This window comes from Denticeps clupeoides, chromosome 5, assembly GCF_900700375.1.
Source record: "Denticeps clupeoides chromosome 5, fDenClu1.1, whole genome shotgun sequence".
Classification (NCBI taxonomy): domain Eukaryota; kingdom Metazoa; phylum Chordata; class Actinopteri; order Clupeiformes; family Denticipitidae; genus Denticeps; species Denticeps clupeoides.
Window position 1 is genome coordinate 7058755 of NC_041711.1, and position 16887 is coordinate 7075641.

General features: G+C 43.8%; 1 pseudogene; it reads right to left on the bottom strand.

Moving 5' to 3' along the window:
- Positions 1-8322: 8322 nt before the first annotated feature.
- LOC114791415 (uncharacterized) lies at positions 8323-8441 on the bottom strand (annotated as a pseudogene).
- Between the last annotated feature and the right edge of the window lie 8446 nt (positions 8442-16887).

The window sequence follows — 16887 nt, forward strand, 5'->3', positions numbered from 1 at the left end:
AGCCATAGAGATAGGTTGAGGACCTCGGATATTCGGGAGGGACTCAGAGTAGAACTGCTTCTCCTCCATATCGAGAGGAGCCAGTTGAGGTGGATCTGGTCAGGATGCCTCTTGGACGCCTCAGGCATGTCTTACCGGCAGGAGGCCCCTGCTGTAAGAATGGGGAATCACTAATAAATTGACATGTATGGTCACTGATGGTGCTCCCAATATGGTTGCCTGTGTGAGAGAGCTGAAGCTGAAGCATCATATTTGCATTGCACAAACGATTAATTTTATTGTGAAGAACACTCTTGACCAACACCCTTTGCTCATTGGCATCTGGGCCAAAGCAATGAGACTGGTTGGCTACTTTAGAAGCAGCACAACTGCTAAGCTATGCTCTTTCCCTTTATTCCAATTTATAAGAACACTAATAGTATGTCTGTGTTCCTACTGCAGTGATTTAATGGCTCACTCATCTGTATCTTTGCAGGAGAAGCTTACACAAGTGCATCTGGGAATGGAGAAAATGAAGCTAATGCAAGAAGTGGAGACCAGATGGAACAGCACATATTTGATGCTGCAATGTTTGGTTGAGCTAAGGGAGCCAGTAGGAGCAGTGTTAGCTGGGCTACAACATGACATCCCCTTTTAACATCGGATGAGTTTAACATTGTTGCCTTTCTTTGCTGTCTCTCTTCCACGATGCCACTGTAGAACTGTCGGCAGAGGAAAATGTGTCTGCCTCCAAAGTTGTCCCCCTGATGAAAATGCTTGAGCAAACCCTTCAGGAGGAAGTAACAAAGCCAGCACCTGCAGTTGGAAATGGGAGACCAGCTCATCAGGTAACTCTGGGAGAAGCTGCACATTGCAGTCTATGAGCATCATGTCCCTGGGTACACTCCTGGACCCACGATTTAAAGTAATTGGACTTTTCAGCCAAACAAAAGCCACTGATGCAATAAAGCAAGTGACTTCCGAGTGTGCCACCTTAATACGGTCCAAAAAAAGCAGAGAGGAAATCCCAGAGGCTTCTACCACTCATGATGGCACTGGAGTTAATATATTATTTTACATTTTGAGATCAATTATTCCTATTAGAACACTTATTAAAATGATCTGTGGTTTCCTCTTAGGTAGCAAACTGTGGCATCGTTTAGACACCAGCGTCATGGAGGCACGGAAGGCACAGAATGTTACAGCAGATGCCACTGTGGAGGTCCAGCACTACCTTTCAGAGTCCAATATAAGCAGGCTGGAATACCCTCTGGAATACTGGGAGAGGCAAAAAGGATTGTACTCTAATTTGTATAATCTTGCTCTTGCATTTTTGAACATGACTGCATCTTTTGTGCCATGTGAAAGGGTGTTTTCGAAGGCCGGAGAGGTTGTGACAAAAAAATGGAATCGCTTAAAACCAAAAACTGTTGAGAAACTGTTATTTCTGAATAAAAATGAATACATTACTGACAATAATGTACTGTTCTATATATTATTGTCAAAGTTACACAAGCATACATGACTTGCCATATCATATAATACTACCAACGGTGCAGAAGGTCACAGCTGGGAGCAGATCCTTCTCCTATAGAGTTCCGCAGTTGTGGAACAGCTTGCCTGTCAGTGTCTGGGATTCAGACACAGTCTCAGTGTTTAAATCCAATCTCAAAACCTATCTGTTTTCTCTGGCTTTTTGCTAAAGTCCTAGACCCTCATTTCACTTGATTTTGACTCAGTGTCAATTATAAAGTCCAGTTTATCACAGAGTCCCCCTGTTAGACACAGACAAAGTTAAATTCACCTAGTTAGACTGTCCTAGTAAGGGTACCGGGCCACTGTAGCACCAATATACCACTATAACCACATATTTCAGTATCGGTCGTACAGTGCAACCGTCTGCCGCTGCTTCTGTTTGTTTTTCTCCGAGACACGGAATCAAGCGCCCAGACTACTGGCAGACCCCAGTGATCAGACCAGCAAATAAATCCTGGTTCCTGACAACTGCTTTACAAGGACAAAACATAAAACAAACCAGAGGGTCACCACAGCCACCACCACCGTTACAACTACAGCTTCAGGGATCTTCAAATGGACCAGTAACATCATTATGGACACGTAATCTAGACCATGACACTGAATACATCCTGGACTTCTCCAACCCTACAACTGTAGGACTTATCATTATATCATATCCAACCCTGCACTGACACCATTTGCAGGCTCACTCTACCCTGGAAGGGGGTCCCTCTCTGTATCACTCCTTCCCAAGGTTTCTTCTCTCTCTTTTTTTCTCTCTCCTAGAGTTTTTTTGTGTGGAGTTTTTCCTTGTGTGCAGAAGGGTCAAGTGTGGGGGGTGTCAACTGTAGGGCCTGTCAAAGCCCATTGAGACATACTGTATGTGATTTTGGGCTATATAAGAAATAAATGTTGTTGTTGTTGTTATTTTGTGAAAATATTCACACAGAATACACTCAAACAATATTTTATTATACATATATGTGTAGCGTCTGCCTAGGATCACAGATGGCCGATCTTCAAAGACCCTTTTAACCTTTGACACTTACATTAAAAATTACAAACCTGGACCCTCATTCTACACTTAGATGGAGGCTTGATTGCCCACAGTCTTCCCCCACTATCACAAGGATGCTAAACAGATTGGGTCTGCAAACCGTTCATTCTGACTTCAAAGCATTCCACAGAGACCTCCTGCCTGGCCCCACCCTTGCAATACACAATCACGCACACACTTAAACACATTTTCTGTATCTTGTGCTAGGAATATGCTATTACACTGGGTTACAAAAAAAATCATCACTGTTCAAAACTTGGGGCTTAGATTTCCTTTTCCTTGAAGTTCTGGAATGTCCAGTGGCAGGGATGTCTCTAGTCAGATTCCAACAGTAGTCCGCCATCATTACTGCATCCCACCGACCTTGGTACCTGTTCTCCATCTCCTTCATCTCCTGATGGAAACGCTCGCCCTGTTCATTACTCATAGATCCAAGATTTTTCGGAAACCAATCCATATGTGAGTATAAGTAATGCATTTTGATGTTGCATCCGAGGTTCCTGAAAGCAGTCAACATATTCGTGACAAATTCCGCATAGTTAGGGGCCTTATTGTTGCCCAGAAAGTTTTTCACAACCATAACAAAAGCCTTCCACGCTTCCAGCTCCACTTCGTTCATTGACTTTTCGAACTGAGGATCTGTGATGAGCTGACGGATTTGAGGACTGTCAAAGATGCCAGCCTTTAACTTCTCAATGGTCAATCCTGGAAAAGCCTGGCACAAGTAAACGAAACAGCCACCAGCTTTGTCCAATGCTTTGGTGAACTGCTTAATCAAACCAAGTTTGGTGTGCAGTGGTTTGAAGAGTATCTTATCTCTGTCCACCATAGGGTTGTTGATGACGTTCTCTGCTCTGCAAGGCACCAATTCCTTCCATTCAGGCCAGTCCTTCTGTATGTAATGATGAGTTCTGTCCCTACTGTCCCACATGCAAAGGAAGCAGGGGTACTTGGTAAACCCCGACTGCAGTTCACCATCTTTAAGTCAACACAAATATACCAGTGATGCTGATCATAGCAAATTTTCTCCAAAACGTACTTCACTGCTTCATACTTCTCCTTCAATGTAGTTGAGTGTGCGAGGGGTACAGAGACATAAAGGTTGCCATTGTGCAGCAAAACTGTGGGTTCGTATTGTGGCACTCCAACCTTGTGTAGAAGTTGTGCAATATCTGAACAGTACACCAAATCCTTCTCTTGAGAGAAATAACATAGGTAGTCTTGATGTCTGTTGCGGTATTATGTGATGCGAACGCTGTTTGAGAGTACGTTTTTGTCCTTTATTCTGGATGCTAATAGTTCGGCAGATGATTTTGACAAGCTGAGATCACAAACTAGATCATTAAGCTCCATTTGAGAGAAAAGCTTTGGCGCACCGCTTTTATCAACAACATATTCTTCTTCATTTTCTTCAACACTGGAAGAGTCTTGGTCGGTAATTACAGGAAGTTCTCCAAAGACAGGTATTGGGATTTAATCGCAATGAGCTACAGGACGACGTGCTGATTCAAGATCAGGATATGTCAGGTTGTTCCGTTTTTTTCTGTTTATCCCAGTCACATCAATAGCGCAAAAGTAGCAATCAGTGTCATGGTTTCTCGGCTCCCTCCAGACCATGGGTATTCCAAACATCAGACAACTCTTATGACCCTTGGTCCACTGACGCAGATACTCAGTGCAGTTTTTGCATACCATGTGTGGTGACGCAGATACTCACTGCAGTTTTTGCATACCATGTGTGGGCTTTGTCTTGGTCACCTAGTGCCATACTGAAATAAGCAAGGTATGCACGCTTTACTAAACTTGTGATTGGTTTCCTGTTATGATCAAGAGTGTATTCGCTGCAAATGTAACAGAAGACATCAGGCTTATTTCTGCAAGATCTTCTTAATGATGCCATCTCGTTAACTTTGAAACTCTAAATAACAATATTTGTAATATGCAGCAACAAAATTTTAAGTATAGGCCTATAAATGAGAAACACACACGCACGCACACAATGTAGTTTACGTAATGCTTTGCATGGCATCAGTTTATCTAATTTCGACAATAGATCAAAAAGTTGACCTGGTAGCGCAAAACCAATGTGATTTTTGGATTTAGCGCATTAAAATTATCCTAGATCAGCTATAAAAAGTTAGACCTTTTTTTCACTGTTGACCAGTGAACCCCGTTCACTTTTTTTCACTGTTGACCAAGTGGATCCCGTATATGCATGCGTTGCGTTCCCTTGTATGAATTATACTAGTTACAACTTTCTATTTTGCATTAGGTAAACTCTAATTACCTATAATTAAGTGTATAAGTGTATCTCTACTTTCCTACCTCCTAAGGGTCCCTTTCTTGGTATCAGAAGGAACATCTCTTTACTACTGAAACAGTGATGCATACTATGCGATCACGAAATGCATCATACAATTTCTACAAGGTAGTGAACTGCAGTTTCTCTCTGGGCCAACAATAAAAATTCCAAGGGGTCGTAAAACCAAGACAAAGAAATTTCTCCCACCACAAAATTCACACTTGTGATTGGCCATCCACTTTGTTAAGCTCATCCCTTGGGCTTATTCTTCGGCAAGTTTTTACCTTCAAATAACTCCAAGGAAAACCTCCAGCTCATGCCTAAAGGTCGAGGATCGTAACCCTACCATATTCAAGCTTGAACCCCTTTTTAAGGTGAACCTTGATTCTCTGACAATTCTCATTAGGCTGTGGTTAATTGATGCGAAATACTGCTATTCTTTTTTCCTCACTTTCCTTTATCCTGTATGTATATGTTTGTTTAATTGTTGTATGTTAGCTATAGCCTTGTTTATTAAATTCTTTAAATTCACAATCATTTGTTTCTGTGTGCTGCTCACAATCTGGAGTCACTGAACGTTGATCCTTTAAGCTACATGCTAAAGTCCTGCTAGCACTGCAGAGTGGGACAGCTACCCTTCCTGTCCAAGGGGGGTAATCATTCCCAGAATCGATAAATAATTATAATAATTGTAACATTAATTCTGCTACAGTTTATCCTAAAATCTAATCTAAATGTTTATTATTAATTATAACCAGTTATAATTAATTATAAATATTTCCCTTTTGAGCGAATTCGTTACATATGTGATCATTTATGTAGAACAATTATTTGGTCATGGTTTGTAATTATACACCTGGCCAGTAGGTGGTGTCGTGTGCACATTCCTAACAGGATGTTAGGAAGGGTTGGCAGGTATCTGCTGCTCCTGAGAAGGGTCCGGGCACAATGGACACTTCCCACAGTGGGCTGGGCGCTTTGCTGGAGATGGTGGGGGGCGTGAAGGACATTCTCTTCAGCAGGCGGGGGCGCTGGTGCTGCGCTGCTGTTCTGCTGGGCGTGTCTGTGACCGAAGCTGGAGAGGCGGATTCCCTGTGAGGCAGTCCCGGCAACGCAGTGGTACGATGCCTCATGAGACTTCATCTCACCATCACTAATTGAACTCAATAATGGCAATATTTTTCCCCCAAATTGTGCAGCCCTGAATTAAGAAACTGAAAGTATTGCAGTCGCCACATAGTGGCTTCTGTATAGGCAATATTAGTCTGGTAATGTCACGATTGGGTGCAACTGGAAACGCACCTGGCACCAATCTGCTTGACAGGGCTCCAGCCATGGACAGTTGTGAGTAATTAAGTGTACATGGCTGGAGCCCTGTTAGAAGGACCTTATGAGCAGCCAATCGGGGCTGCAACATTTTTATGTGGACCATATGACTTAGATGTATAGTTTTTTTTTCAGTTCTGGCAATCGCCACACAGCGGTTTCTTTATGTACTCCCCTTTTGTTTCCCCTGTTTTTGGCCCTCGTATCATTTACGTGACAGAATGCAAAAGTAAAAGGCAGAGGAGAACCATAAAGAAGAGCTCAGCCAGTCGTGGTGAGTGCAGGCGCTAGTGGGGAGCCCTGGAGGATCGCCCATGGGGTCGCAGATTTCCATGGCGAGAAGCACCTGGACTGGAATACGATGATGAAGGTGTTGGCAGCAGAGAGGAGGTGACGTGGGCAGCAATCTGTTGGGCCAGGACCTCTGTGCTCTGCTAGGAAGCCTCCCCGTGGACTGGGGATGACTGACGACAATGAGAGTGAAGACAATACAAGTTGGTGGGCAGTCGGTGCTGGGGTGGCTCCTCCCATCGCGCCCATCCGCGATCGTAGAGAGGTCTGTGGGGACCCACATGACTTCAGGTGGGGTGATGACCGTGAGAAAGAGATGGACAGCGAGGAGGAAGACAGCAACGTGGGGGTAAGCTGGTGGAAGAGGGCGATGGGAAGTCGCCAGCCAGCAACTGCATTGCCGGGACTGCCTCATGGGGAATCCGCCTCTCCAGCTCTGGTCACAAATTCACCCAACAGAACGCCAGCGCAGCACCAGCGCCCCCGCCTGCTGAAGAGAATGTCCTTGGGCAGAGGTGGCCTAGCGGTTAAGGAAGCGGCCCCGTAATCAGAGGGTTGCCGATTCGAATCCCGATCTGCCAAGATAACACTGAGGTGCCACTGAGCAAAGCATCGTCCCTACACACTGCTCCCCGGGCGCCTGTCATGGCTGCCCACTGCTCACTCAGGGTGATGGGTTAAATGAAGAGGACAAATTTCACTGTGTGCACCGTGTGCTGTGCTGCTGTGTATCACATGTGACAATCAGTTCACTTTCACTTCACTTCACGCCACACCCAGCCTACTGTGGGAAGTGTCCTTCTCAGGAGCAGCAGGTACCTGCCAACCCTTCCTAAAATCCTGTGTTGGGTACTTTGCTGCTCTACCATTGCTCACAGATATGCAAAAAAAAAAAAGATCAGCTTTCGAGTTGACAGGGGAAACTATGCTCAAAATAGATGGGTTTTAATATATGGGATCTGCCTTTTACCAGGCACTGTGAGTCAGGCAATGACAGAATAGAGGAAATGTCAGTCCTGCAGAAAATAACCTGCAAAGATATTTGCCTTTTTTCACAAATTAAAATTAAAAGGTCTGCCAGTTATTTGGTAGAATGGCTTGAACAACCTTCTTATGGTAACAACCTTATATAGTTACATAATTATTGTAAAATGCAACCTGAGATACTGCTTTAGCTGATTTATCAGATACACTTTTTTCTACTGGTATTTAAACTATTTACAATATTACCTTGTTGCACGATTGTCTGGGTTAAAAGCAGAGGACACATTGCTGTGCTTCACAATGACAATACCTTTCACTTTAACTACTCTAATGTTAATTAGATATACAGAGGCAACCACATAATTTACAGAAATGAATAGTTTCTGATTTATTGACAGATATATATAAATATTGATGTTATTTTTATTGTATGTAAAATGATACCAATATCCCTTTTTTTTCTGTTAAATGCATGTGAAGCAGTGCTGAAACTCTGCTCTTCACGCTCTGGGGGGATGTCCTCTAATCCATATGTAGAAGGGGAGCCTTTAGTAGAATGAGGAACTGGTTGGAGCTGACCTTGATCATCTCCTCTCTGCTCCTCCGTGTCAAAAAAGTGAAGTGATTGTCACATGTGATACACAGCAGCACAGCACACGGTGCACACAGTGAAATTTGTCCTCTGCTTTAACCCATCACCCTGAGTGAACAGTGGGCAGCCATGACAGGTGCCCGGAGAGCAGTGTGTGGGGACGGTGCTTTGCTCAGTGGCACCTCAGTGTTATCTTGGCGGATCGGGATTCGAACCAACCTTCTGATTACGGACCCGTTTCCTTAACCACCAGGCCACCACTGCCCCAGTTATAGCTTACAGCACCAGATATTCCCAGGCAGTCTCCCATCCAAGTACTAACCAGGCCCAAGCCTTCTTAGCTTCCGAGATCAGACGAAATCGGGCGTTCTTTGGCTGGTATGGCCGTGTCCTGTGGTTCCCCATCTTTTTATGTACCTCACTCCTCCCTATTTTCTTTTCTTTTTTTCTTTTTCTTTGCCTCTATTTCTCATTGTTATCATTATGCTGCTCTCCGTGCCTCACTGCTTCAGAGTTTAATTGCCTTAGCTCTTCTCATTACAGCAAAGCTTTAAAGGAACCTCTCACAACCTACTCATCCTGTCTATTCCTTTAGTACTCCTTACAGATCCATACTGGCCCTCAGTGGCCAGCAGTCAAATCTGCAATCTCTGTAATGACTATGTACAGATTTCCTTCCCCATTAGTTGGAATCTGCAACATCATGTTGACAAGCAAATGCTACTGTTGACTTTTTAATAATTAAGACGGACCTCAGACTCTCACATAATTCAAATTAATTATTTGCAATAATCATGAAATATGTAAGAAATATAAAGCTTCTGAAAAGATTCTGTTTATTTTCTCCTTTCAGTCCAATTTGTTGTTGAATGTCAGTAAAGATGAACGCACACCTCAGTGGCTTATCCTGCTTGCACAGCCACGGTGTCCTGTGCAGAATGATAACAAGCTGCTGTTTATGTTCAGAAGAGTGGCCCTATGCTATGACTGCAGCTTCCTAGGTAATCCCTGGATCATATCAGCCCAGGGGTACATATGCTATTTTTAAGGACTTGAGTTGTCATGGAAACAAGTGCAATTTTACCTATGACATCTCTTTGTGTCTTCACTTTCAACTGCCTTTGACTTGCCACTGATTTGCAGGAACGGGTGATCTAGGCCAAATTCTGTGGTAGGGCTGAAGGTGAATGGAGGAAGACTCTGGTTTGCGATGGTTTTCAATCAGGCTTAAGTGAGCAGTCGGTGTGATTGATATGGATTGATATTATCTTCCAGACACCCCTGTAGCCCTGATATATTTAGTGTATGCATGGTGTGAGTGTTAATGAATACTTCCTCCTCCTTTTTTTCTCTCTGCTTCTCTCCCCCACTGGGGCAGTGGTGGCCTAGCGGTTAAGGAAGCGGCCCCGTAATCAGAAGGTTGCGGGTTTGAATCCCGATCCGCCATGGTGCCACTGAGCAAAAGCACCGTCCCCACACACTGCTCCCCAGGCACCTGTCATGGCTGCCCACTGCTCACTAAGGGTGATGGGTTAAATGCAAAGGACACATTTCACTGTGTGCACCATGTGCTATGCTGCTGTGTATCACAATGACAATCATTTCACTTAATCACTTCTTCTTAATTTAATTTCTTGCAGACCTTGACCAACACAAAAGACAATGCACAGTGGTTGTCAGGATTGACTGCAGCTGTGCTGGTTGCCTGTACCCAATCCTGACAGCGCATAAACATTCATATACGTGCACTAGGTCCAATAAAATGTCCTCCCTTCCGAAGGGGCGGACATTTTATTGGACCTAATGCACGTATGTGAATGTGTGTTTTTGAGTTCTGGCAATCGCCACACGCCTGCGGGTTAGTTTTAGTTCTCCACTTTGTTTAAATCCTTTTCGGCCACCGTGCCATTGTTTATTTGTATTTATTTATTGTTTATTTTATAATAAAACCCCTTCCCAGCATGTCCTGCTTCTGCGCTTCCTTCCCCTGTAAGTCCGCAGACATGACAGTGGTCCAGATGTATATAAACACAAACTTCTGGTAGATTTTATCTCTTCTGCCCTTGAGTTAACTATTGGGTGTTTATTTTAGGTTTTATGTTTGCTGTGATTTGAACAGATGTTTGAGAAATATTTTAGGGGATTTAGGGGACTTAGGGGAGAGGAATACCTGTATACAGCAAGAGATTGCGGACCTTTATTTTCCAGACATAGGTTGGATTGTGTGGAGACAAGTGGTTTTTGTCACAGAATACGTCTCACTGATGACAGACCCTTCCGGCTTCCCTATCGGAGGATTTCAGAAGTTGAGAAAGACATTGGATGACATGGAAGAGAAGGAGATAATACGCAAGTCGAGCAGTGAGTATGCGTCTCCTTTAGTGTTGGTGTGGAAAAAGAATGGTGACCTACGCATCTGTACTGATTTCAGATGGCTGAATGCTCGCACAGTGAAGGACGCCCATCCGTTGCCTCACCAGGCAGATGCACTTGGCTGCAATGCGTATTTTAGTACCATGGATTTGACGTCGGGCTACTATAACCCTGATAAATGCTGTAAATGTATAACATTCCCTTACATGAGGAGGACAAAAAGTTCACTGCTTTTTCATCCCCTTTGGGTCTGCATGAGTACAATCGTCTCCCACAGGGATTGTGTAATAGTCCAGCAACTTTTATGCGAATGATGTTGACTGTGTTTGGTGACCAAAATTTTATGAGTCTCCTCTGTTATTTGGATGACTTGTTGGTTTTTGGGAAAACTGCAGTGGAGAGTTTTCAGAGGTTGGAAATGGTGTTCCAACGTCTCAAGCAGCATAACCTGAAACTTTCTCCATCCAAGTGTCAGTTTTTGAGACTGTCAGGGAAATTTTTGGGCCACATCATCAGTGTGGAGGGTGTTGCTACTGATCCAGTGAAGGTAGAGGCCATTTTAAATGTGAGTGAGCAGGATTTGATGGAGTCAGATGGTGTCACACCTTCAGCAATTAAAATAAGATCTTTTCTTGGCATGGTAGTATATTACCAACATTTCATAGAGCATTGTTCCACCATTGCAAGACCACTGTTTTTGCTGACCGCCGGTCTGAAGAAACCTCGCTGAGGTAAGGGTGTGAAGAGGACCGCTAACACTCATAGGTTGACTCCGTCAGACTGGACTAGTGAGTGTAGAGAGGCCTTAGGGTTGTTGAAAGAGGCACTAGTTGGTCAAGCTCTATTGGCTCATCCAGACTTCACAAAACCATTCTTGCTCTCGGTGGATGCGTCTACTAGTGGTTTGGGAGCTGTGCTTTCTCAGTTGCAGGATGGTTGTACTACGGCTAGACCAATTGCGTTTGCCAGTAAGTCTCTTAATCATGCTCAGTCCAAGTACCCAGCACATCGACTAGACTTTTTAGCAATGAAATGGGCTATCCATGATAAGTTCAGTCATTGGTTACGGGGTCACCAATTCACTGTGTGGACTGATAATAATCCGTTGAAGTACATCCTCACAAAGCCGAAATTAGATGCGTGTGAGCAGCGGTGGGTGGCAAAACTGGCATCGTTCAATTTTGACATTCAATACATTCCAGGACCTAAGAATGTGGTGGCTGATGCGTTGAGCAGGGAGCCATTTACCACATCTCGAGCCATCAGCAAGCTTACTCGCCTTCCATATGATATGTTACTGCAGGAAGCGAAGTAGGGTGGTAGTAGCCTAGTGGGTAACACACTCGCCTATGAACCAGAAGACCTGGGTTCGAATCCCACTTACAACCATTGTGTCCCTGAGCAAGACACTTAACCCTGAGTTGCTCCAGGGAGACTGTCCCTGTAACTACTGATTGTAAGTCGCTCTGGATAAGGGCGTCTGATAAATGCTGTAAATGAAGTCGGTAAAGGTACATGACATACAGGACATGTTTCGGTTGACGTGTGAGTCTCCGGAAGAACGGGGTGAGGGTTCATTGCTGGGGGAGGTGTCGCGAAATGACGTACAGGCTGTGCTACAGTCACATTGTCGGTGGGAGCAGGGTACTTTAACTAGGGCAGTTTCTCATGTGCAACATGTGAGTAGCCTGGTACCAATAGCCTGGTACCACTTCCTGTCCTCTCACATGAAGAGCTGCTTGAGAAGCAGATGCAGGCTCCAGTCATTGCCCGTGTCCATTACTTTGTTAGTCGGAACAGACATCCTTCTAGATGGGAAAGAGCTCATGAGTCTAGGGAAGTTTTGAGAACTTTGAGGCAGTGGGGTAGGTTTGAGATAAAACTGGGCATACTGTATAGAGTTTCAAAGCATGGGCAGACCAAACGGAAGATTTTTCAGTATGTCGTACCTTCGTCACTGAGAAATTCTGTGTTGAAGGGGGTATATGATGAAGCGGGGCACCGGGGACAACGCTGTACACTGTGGCTATGCAGGCAGAGGTTTTACTGGAGTTCTATGGAGAAGGATGTGCGTGAGTATGTAACCCGCTGCAAATTATGTGGATAACTACCGCCCAGTCTCCAACCTTCCTTTTCTTTCAAAAATTCTTGAAAGAGCAGTCCTGGCTCAACTTTCCTCATTTCTCCACGAGCATGATCTTCTCGACCCTTTTCAGTCTGGTTTCAGGAAAGGGCATTCAACTGAAACCTCCCTCCTGGCAATGATGGATGACCTTTGTGCTGCAAGAGCTGCCCGCAGATCATCTGTCCTTTACCTACTTGATCTATCTGCTGCCTTCGATACAGTTAACCATGAAATTCTTCTCACCACACTCTCTGATTTAGGAGTTACAGGAACCGTACTAGATTGGTTCACCTCTTTTCTTCACGACAGGTCCTTCAAGGTATCATGGGGAGGTGAGACATCTGTCCTCTCTAGGGTAACCACAGGGGTTCCACAAGGCTCTGTCCTTGGCCCCCTTCTATTCTCAATATACACTCGCTCACTTGGTCACATCATCCAATCACATGGCTTCTCCTATCACTCTTATGCTGATGACACCCAGCTCTATCTGTCATTCCCACCAGAAGATGCTACTGTTAACACCCATGGCATCTGCAAAAAGCCTTGGAGTTTGGATAGATGACAAACTGAGTTTGAACCATCATGTTGCTGCGATCTCCAGATCCTGCAGGTTCACTCTCTACAACATTTGCAAGATTCGGCCTTTTCTCTCACAACAGGCTACGCAGCTCCTCGTCCAGGCAATGGTCATCTCCAAACTCGACTACTGTAACTCTCTCCTGGCTGGAGCCTCTGCAGTCACATTAAAACCACTCCAGATGATCCAAAATATGGCAGCCCGTCTCATTTTCAATCAGCCAAAATACACCCATGTTACACCTCTTCTTACCTCCCTCCACTGGCTCCCGGTAGCTGCTCGCATTGAGTTCAAATCCTTGATGCTTGCCTACAGGGCTGTAAATGGAACTGCGCCCTCCTACATCAACACAATACTACCTAGCTACACTCCTGCACGCTCTCTCAGATCAGCAATCGAAAGGAGACTAAAAATTCCTTCTTCACGGGGTCTCCGATTCCAATCATCTCTGTTCTCCGTTGTTGTCCCTGGCTGGTGGAACAACCTGCCCTCCTCCACACGACTAGCCAAGACTATCACGACTTTTAAGAAGCAGGTGAAAACCCACTTGTTCAAAAAATATTACAGACAAATCTAACACTTACACACGCACATGCGTACACATTGCACAAACAATACATAAATGTATAAATACATTATAATTTTTCTTCGTCTAGCACCTAACAATCTCTGAGCATGCTCTTCACTGACAAGTTTGAGCCTTATCAGGGCTCTTAGTTTGTAAACTCAATATTCTATAGAAGTTGAACGAGAATTACTGGTGTCTTCCTCTTGTAAGTCGCTTTGGATAAAAGCGTCTGCTAACTAAAGTAAAGTAAAGTATTTTGAACCTGATGCGTGCAGCTACTGGGAGCCAGTGGAGGGAGTGTAGCAGAGGGGTGGTGTGGGAGAATTTGGGAAGGTTGAAGATTAGTCGTGCTGCTGCATTTTGTATGAGTTGTATTGCTTAATAGTCTGACATTTGTCTACAACTGCACAGCTCACGAAACAACGGGATATCCACCTTTCTTTTGTCAGGTTTGGAAGTGTGTTTTTGGATGACGAGACTGTGGATGTGGATAAATATGTCCAGACTCTTGGAAGAGATTTAAGGGAAGCAATGTCACTGGCGCAGGCCCACGCAGTGAAGCAAAAAGCTAAACAGGCAGAAAGGTATAATGTGAGATGTAAAGGTCATACGTTGGAGGTAGGAGATCGGGTCCTTCTGGCGAACAAGGGTGAGCGGGGTAAAAGAAAGCTGGCTGATCGCTGGGGGAGCATGGTGTACGTGGTACTGAATAAAAATGATGCTCTGAACACTTACCTGATCCGCAATACCAGCACAGATAGATCTATGCTCGTTAACTTCTTGCCTTTACCATCTTGGGGGGATCATGAATCTGTGGGTGTCAGTTCAGATCTTGACAGCTAATCTTGATGGATCTTCTGGAAGACTATCTGAGCAAGAAGAATTATCTGTGTGTATAGACAACAGTACATCTTCGTTGGAGACTGAGCAAGAAGATGCGGTAGCACATCTGGTTGATAATTGTCAGTTATCTGGGGATGTTGATGCAGCATCAAGTGTTCTGCAGTTGCCCGAGAAGTCATCTCAAGATGTTGTTGCACCTTCATGTTCATCTGTGGCAGTGGGGGGGAAATTAACTACCAGATTAGGTAGAATTGTTAGACCAGTGAATAGGCTGACTATGTCTTCACAAGGAATTAGGAAATTACTGCACTCACATTATTTTTTTTTGTGTTCAAATGAGATCTGTTGAATTGACCAAATTGGTTGCTTTGGAAACATGTATTTGTAGGGTGCTTAAGACATACTGGAGATGTGAGCATTCCTCATATGTTGTGAGATAGGATGTATCAGTCTTGTGTGTAACTGTGTGTTGGGCATAGTTACCTATAGGTAATTTGGGGGGTGGCCTCCCTTGGGTTACCTTAATCCTTTATGGGACAACATATTAGCTGGAGAATCACTTTATTATAAATCAAGACTGTGTTTTAGGGTTTTGGAGTGTTTAGAGGATTTCATTTCTCTGTTTTCTACTTTTTTCTGTTTTTTTTGTGTTGTGTTTCTGTTATTTGTATCATTGTTTTGTGAGAGGGTAGTGGGGGAGTTTTATTAATCTAGTGTAATCCAGTGGAGGAGGATGTGCCGGAGTTAAATGGTTACACTACATTTATAAGTATATTTCTTCTTTCTTGTGTCTTTTATTCTCTTATTTTCTAAAGACTTTTATTTCGTTTACCTGTATTCTGATGTGGGTAAGGGAATTATAATGACAATCCGGGTGTTTGTTTAATTGTAGAATGTTAAAATGTGTTAATGTTATGGCAAATATCTCTCTGTATTTTTGTTTGTTCAATTTATGGTTATTATAAAAAGTTATGTGGGTTCTAAAACTTTGATCACCCCCCGAAAATTGTTTGGATGCAGCCGTGCCCTTGGGTTAGTGGGTTGGAGACCCGTTTTAGTTCTCTTGGACACATGGCGTGAGCTGTGAGAGGTGCGTGGGGTTTGTGTGCATTTCTTTCATTTTAATTTATGTACATATTAGGAATATTTTGCATGTGTGTTATTTTGTGAATATTTTTTTATGTTCTTTTAATACTGTATATTGTAGAGAGAGGTGCAGAGAGACGCGATGTGTGACGCGATGTTCTGACGTGACCTTGCTTTTGTACAGGTATGCAGTATTGTAAATTGTGAATGCTTTATGTTAATGTTCAGTTCTCTTGGACACATGGCATGAGCTGTGAGAGAGAGAGGTGCAGAGAGACGTGATGTGTGACGTGATGTTCTGACGTGACCTTGCTTTTGTACAGAATACACTTTGCACGGAAAATCTCTTGGGTGTCAGCTCATCATTTGCGGTTCAAGAAACAAAATTTAAAAATTACACAACGCAGAAGAAGAACCGCTACACTCGCATTCCTGGCTTGTGAGAAATTAGTTTGGCTTACTGTTATGTCCACATTAACATGCTAGTCGGCTCACAAATGTGGATCGAGCAGTATATTATTATTACCAGGGTGGTAGTAGCCTAGTGGGTAATACACTCGCCAGGACCAGAAGCCCCAGGCTCAAATCCCACTTACTACCATTGTGTCCCTGAGCAAGACACTTAATCCTAAATTGCTCCAGGGGAACTGTCCCTGTTTGTAAGTCGCTCTGAATAAGGGCGTGTGATAAATGCTGTAAGTGTAAATGTATTATCAAATAATGTTGTCATGGAGGAGGCCTGAAGGCATGTCACACAGATCACAATGACCCAAAACATGGACTCATGACTCTGAGCATCATCAGCATGGTCAATCTTGGAAATATTTATATTCTTATACTCATGACTCTCTTGTTAACCCAGTATTAACAGTAACACTGCAGTAATGCCTACTGCACGCTCTTGCTACCCTGGAAGGGGTCCTTCTCTGAAATACTCCTTCCATTTTTTGTGAGTTTTCTACAGAGTTGTTCCTTATTTCCAGAGAAGGTATACGAGGTGTCATCTGTAGCTGTTGTAAAGTCCATTGAGACACACTGCTTATGATTTTGCAGCTGTTTGGCACAGAGAGCAGGCGCTAATGCGCCTTATTAACAGGTCCTGTTGGCATCAGCTCCCAGCTCCCATAAATGTAAAAACAGAATCTAACTCAGTGGTTGAAGGGTGCACATCAGAGATGGTGTTGACCTTGTTAATCTGAATCCATTAATAATTAGCAATGTATTCATCTGATGTTACCTGGACACACTGTGGCATGGCACAATAAA